At 35.4% G+C, this 6338-nt stretch overlaps 1 pseudogene; it reads right to left on the reverse strand.

Annotated features, from left to right (window-relative positions):
- Nucleotides 1-2753: 2753 nt before the first annotated feature.
- LOC141684978 ((S)-8-oxocitronellyl enol synthase ISY1-like) lies at nucleotides 2754-3797 on the reverse strand (annotated as a pseudogene).
- Between the last annotated feature and the right edge of the window lie 2541 nt (nucleotides 3798-6338).

Below are 6338 nucleotides of genomic sequence, written 5' to 3' on the forward strand. Positions count from 1 at the left end.
CTACTTCCTTGCTATTACCTTCACTGAGGATAATGAATATTTTAAGTTTGGGGGTAGTAATTAAGGATTTATGTGTTTTGTGCGAGTCACATGTAGTTTGCATAGTCATGCTAGTTTAGTTCATATAGTTGCATGTTTGCCATGTAGTAGTTATGTGTTTTGTGTGAGTCACATGTAGTTTGCATAGTCATGCTAGTTTAGTTCATATAGTTACATGTTTTCCATGGAGTAGTTTTTTTATTTTTGTAGTTTTTATGATAGTTTGTTCATATAGTTTCATGCATTTGTATAATAACATGATCCCTTAGATGATTTTGCCGATTAATTTGTGATATTGATGCTAGTGTGGTGATGTCGTATTTAGTAATGTTAAGCCTTATCGAGTTGCTTTGCATGCTGGAGACAATTATATTTCACTAAGTCTTATAGGTTGCTTGAGGGCTAGATCATGGTCATGATTTATTTGTTTGTCGAGGTTTAATCGCTTGTTTAAATGTAGAATTTAGGATATTCTCTTAATGATAAAATAATATGGATATTTGAAAAATTGGAGAAATTGGATATCATTGCTAGTTGTTATGGCTAGGTGTCAAATGGCTAGTAGCTGACTCATTTTATATGAGTAGTCTAGAGTTGAACGAGATGGAGCGAAACACACTCGTTCAGAAATTTGTGAAAATAGAAAGAAAAAAAAGAGAAAAAAAAGAAAAAAATATATGTGTTTATGCATAACTGATCACGAGTGGGCTCTTTAATACTCGAGTATTAAGTTCTTAGGGGACTTTATGCCTAGTGACCTAAGGATTTTTACAGTCTGGGATCCACTAACCTAACGCTCGCTACATGGGTATTATTGTATAAGTCTTTTGTGGACCTCACTCATTCCACGGTCAAATAAGCATATTTGTGTTGTTTTTGTATTATGAATAAAAGCATGAATCCATGTAAAACTCTGATATAAGAATTGAAGTGTTAAAGTTATTTCGAGTCTAGCTTTTATTCTATTTATAACCTTGCGATTGCTTTGATAAGTAATGAGTCATGATTATTGATTTAGTTGTGATAGTAAATCTATAAGCATTTGCACACACGCACGTTTCTGGCTTGTGAGTTGATTTGTGGGGCTTGATTGATCTTTGTGCGAATAACTGCATTTGATGAGATGTTGCTTGTTGATTAGTTTAGTTATTCTATCGGGATCGTTGCATTCATATAGATTGCATTCTTGCATTTTTATTTCTTGTTCTTTGAGTCTGTTTATACTTGAGGACAAGCATCGGTTCAAGTTTGGGGGTATGTTGAGTGGCATTTATGACACTTTATAACGCTCCGTACAGATTTGGATTGATGTTTTGACTCAAGTTGTTAGTGTTTTTAATGTGTTTTTGTAGTGTTTTTACATTTCAGGCATTATTCAGGAATACAGGTACATTAGTATTGTTTGGATGTTAATTTGGTGTTAGGATGATGTCTAGAATAAAAACTCGTGAAAAGACCAACTCAAACCAACAAGAAAAAAAGAAGTCAATATTTTTTCCAGAGAGACGGCGCGCCCGCGCCAGGATGGCAGAATGTCAGCGCGCCCGCACTCGTCAAGCACGCGGCCGCGCCAGGTCAGAAAAGAAAATTCTGTTTCTTGTGAAATTTTGATCCAGAAGACTTCTACTCTACATGGGCTGCTATATAAACACAACTTATGCTCTTTTTTCATAACAAGACGTACCAGAACTTAAGAAGAAGGCGTAAGAAGACCGTAGAGCACAAAGCAACCAAGGCAAAGAAGATCTAGTTTATTCTTGTGATTCTTTGTTTTAAGTTGTAACTTTGGATGCTAGTTTTGTTATTCGTAAACCGATACTCTTGTTTCATACTTGGTTTTATTAAGTATAAAGACTACGTTGATTATATCATGCTTTCATCGGAACCCATGTTGATGATGAGTCCGATTATGGGCTACTCATTATCGTGGGGTTCTAACAGATTTATTTATGGATTTCTTTTAGTTAATTCGTTTCGATGCCTTAGTGTGTGGTGATTGTATGATAGCCTAGTTTTGGTTGTGCTTATTCATCTTATGAGCGTCGCGAACTTATAAGATAGCGTGTTAATCTTTAATGAAGCGAAATTGAATTTAAGGGTTTAGAACTTACCATGCTAGCATAGGTTCAGATATTTGTTATACATGATTCGTAGGTAATTTTAACCATCTTACTTGCCCTATGTAATCACGAGAGATAACTTGTACATTAACCTGTTATGTTGTCAAATTCTATAGACAAATAGGGTCTCAATATAATTAGTGTCTATTCAGCTTCTATCTCTTTTGTGAATGTCTGGTAGTATGGTATTCGTACAACGAAAGTTGGCTTTTATCAATTTCGTGTTTTCTGATAAGTGTCATCACCATTATAATCTAAGTTAAGAATGAAAAGGCTATTGAATGAAGTATTTTATAAAGTTAGAATCCCATGTTTGTGTTATATATTATTCAACTCTCTTAATCGCTTAGTTTATGTTTTTTAGTATAACCTCTTAATTAAGTGTAGTATAAACAACCTCAAATTGTTATTCGCCTTAGCATTGGATAATAACCATACTAGTGTGCATAAATACATTGATTAAAATTAACCTAAACCTATCCCTGTGGGAACGAAGTAGAATTTATTCTATATTACTTGCGATCGCGTATACTTGCGTGAATATTAACGCGTGTTCTAGCCCTAACAATCCTCTGACACGCGCCTCGATTATTCTCATGATTGATCGATAATCATCATGTTGTAAGGCAAAAATCCAAATATAGTTTCAGGCATATGAACTGACAAAGTCAAGCCATCTTTCTTGGCCACTTGCTCAAACAAGATATGCTCAAAATTATAGTAAAAATTTGGAGCATTCCGCCTAGGAAGATCTTTCCTATAAGGAGGTTCATGTGCTACCATCCTTAATAAATCAAAAGACCCGTAATAAGATTTTTGGGTTAATTATCAAGTTGACCACTATATAATTAGCAAAGATTCAAATTTACGACCGATAATTTTGGGGTCTCAAATTGGCCACTTTTATGTAGGTTGGTTTCAATTGGCCACTTTTCAAATCGGTCATAAGCTAACGACATCTCAAATTTATCACCGAAAATTAGCATTTTTGTGTGAAAATGGGCCATTTAAGACCCTGAATTAATCGATGGTAAATTTGAAATTTCGCTAAATATAGTGGTAAATTTGATACTTAACCTTAATGTTTTTTATATGTTGCAACTTTGGTGAATTTGGAATTATACAACTTAACAAGTTTCTAAACATTTTACTAGTAATTTCTCAGTTTTTAACCTCGGTTGATCCACTAGCCTAAATGACATAAAAGAGGTGAGTCACATCATTACGACCGGAGAGTCTTGATTCGATTTCCTCGGGATTGGAAATGTCACACTGGATGTACTCTATAGGGTGGTTTGTATCCCATGGTGGTCTTGGCAATGCCATAGACTTTACATGGGCCTCCCGTGGTGTTAGGGAGAGGAGGAATCTCACCAGACTATTGCCGATGATGCCTGCCATGCCCACAACCAGGGCCACATAATCGTAGTTCAATAGAATATTTTTTGATTCAGAGTTTTCTAAAATAAACATACATGTGCATGAAGGATTGAATCAGTACAGGGATAAAAAATTGACAACTTACTACCAAAGTATTCTTAAACATAAATAAAAAAGAAGATTAGTAAAAAAGAACAGAGAAGATTAAAAGATTAATACCCTTGCAGCGCTTACTGCACCGAACCACCACCAACACATTTTTTGTTTAATTTTCTTTGTCTTTGTTTAATGTGTACTTTTTTCGATAAACAAAATAGAATGTATTCATTAAAATTATGGAAGACAATCGGAACAGATCTCAGAACTGATAATACAACCTGATTGGCAAACACCTATCACAGCCCCAAAATAAACTAACATAATATAACTAACAAATATACAGTTATTACAAACGGCTATTAACAACATAATCCAAGATCGTAAAGTTTCAATGTTTGAACAGTCCAACACTATAACTATTACAACTTACATAAAGCTACCGGTCCTCACACCAACGCAAACTATACAACCTGAGCTCTCACATAAGCCCCAGCATCTCCACCGGTAGACTTATGAGCAGTCTGCTTGAATTTAACCATACTTACGAGCCGAAATATCATGAATGAAAAGCAAGAAGTGAGCCAAACGCTCATCAAGGTATATCATAACACATAATTTAACGTCATACAAATTTATAACTGAAAATTGAGGTGTATGGCATCATTATTCAAGTCAAGACATTTATAACCAAATCATTGCTCAAAATCATTTTATGAAGCTACGGATTACAGCTGGTGATCAGCCGCGAAATAATCCCGAACCTCGCTGGGTTCTAAACTAATTTAATGGGATCCATAGACATTTTTTAAGCCTAATATAATAAGTGTGAAATGGACTTACATCTTAATCCAATTCACCAATCTTAAGAAAACATTCCTTTATTTAAAGAGCAATTATGTTTTATAAAACTGATGCCAAGGAGAACTTTACAAAGATCTAAATAAAAGGGTTTAAATCATCAATCAAGGATTCGAGTTATGAAACTCTTATCAGAATGATTTGACTTTTCACTAGCAGGGTTTTCAAAAATGGACAATCAATGGTTTGAAAACCAGGGAAGAAAGTATTGAAAACTGAATCATAACGAAATTCAACAAGATAGAGTTCTCAAATTTTGAGGGTTATATATGGCATATATCTAGTGACAAAGATTGGGTATGATTATAAGGATTTATGTAAAGTGTTGAATTATTGGTATCTTGTAGGTGTGAGAGTATAATGGAACTAGCGGTTAATCAAGAGAGATTACACAATCAAGGAAATTGAAGTATTTTAGTTTATAAGGGTATCTCGAAATGGCCAAGACATTCAGTTTAAGTCAAAGGTAGGTACTAGGTCGAATTTAAACAAAATAGTGATAAGGGTATGATTTTATAAGCGCATACATAGACTTAAAGCAAGTCAAATAGTCATAAGCATGGCATAGTATTTGCAATATCTCAATCTAAGATCAGAGTATTTGTAATGATGTATCATGGTGACAGAAATATTAATGAACATTATATGAGCATGCTATCATAAATCAAAGGAGTGGTTCGGAACACTTGCAACACATCTTAATAGTTCAGAATAATTTCCAATATATATCTTGAGAGGGTCAAAGGACTTTTGCAATATATAATTTAAGGAAAACACCACTAGAATGATAAGTGAGGGCAAAAACACTTGCCTTAAGAAGGCTGGACTAACTCTCGTCTTGATCGTGGAAGCAACCGGGAGCACTACTCAAATTTGATGGCAAGCTTACTATATTCTCCTGAGCCTACACAAAATATTAGACCTCATCAAGATACACTCTCACAAAATATCCATCCTAGTTAGAAAATTCAAATCATAGTAGCACTTAGGCCTACTTACACGTTCGACTCTTAGTACACACACAATAGCATCATGTCCCAAGTAGTCATATAGGAGAACATAACATATTTAATCACATAATATATTATTTAAACATAGTGCAGTAATAAGTATTGAATGATCTCACCCCACCAACACCATGACTTGAAGTGCTCGACAAGTCTAGTGCAACCCAACTATCTCTCCAAACTCGCAGTGCCCTATCAAGCCAACCTTATTTCACTTGACTACAGCGCACGACTAACCTCCTAATGACCCTTAACTACCATAAGAAATCAATGGTCAACTCAGGCCTTATCTCTAAAGACTCAAAAACTAAGTGCAAAGTCAAAGTGCTTCTAAGTGCAACACCTAGGTGACATCAGATGGTTTCTAGTGTCATTGAACCTTCTTCCACTCAAAGTTTGCTACTCAACTTACTACACTGGAATATCAGAACCTAAATCTAACTTGTGCACTTCGAATAACACCAAGGCCTACCCTTGGCCTCCCTGGGCCTACTCCCAAAGTTGACTCTCCCCTGATCCAGCGACACTCAAACTGCTCTGTTTTGCTCTCACTTTATACCCTTGGTTGTAACTCTAAACACCCAAACTATGGCTTTTAAACCTCCCATATATACCCTAGTATCAGTGTTAACTGAGGCCTAATGAGGGCCTACCCATAGCACCACTTTATGACCTCCAGACTACACCAAACCTAAATTGTCCCCTGTTTCGGCAAATTTAGTATTTTCGTGTGTGCACCTCACTAAATGGTAGATTTTATTTAATCTAAGGCTTCTGGACTCAAGTATAACCCAATTTCCAACTCTCTGCATCTCGGGCCTACCAAGGCCTAAGA

This window comes from Apium graveolens, chromosome 9, assembly GCF_009905375.1.
Source record: "Apium graveolens cultivar Ventura chromosome 9, ASM990537v1, whole genome shotgun sequence".
NCBI classification, from domain to species: Eukaryota; Viridiplantae; Streptophyta; class Magnoliopsida; order Apiales; family Apiaceae; genus Apium; species Apium graveolens.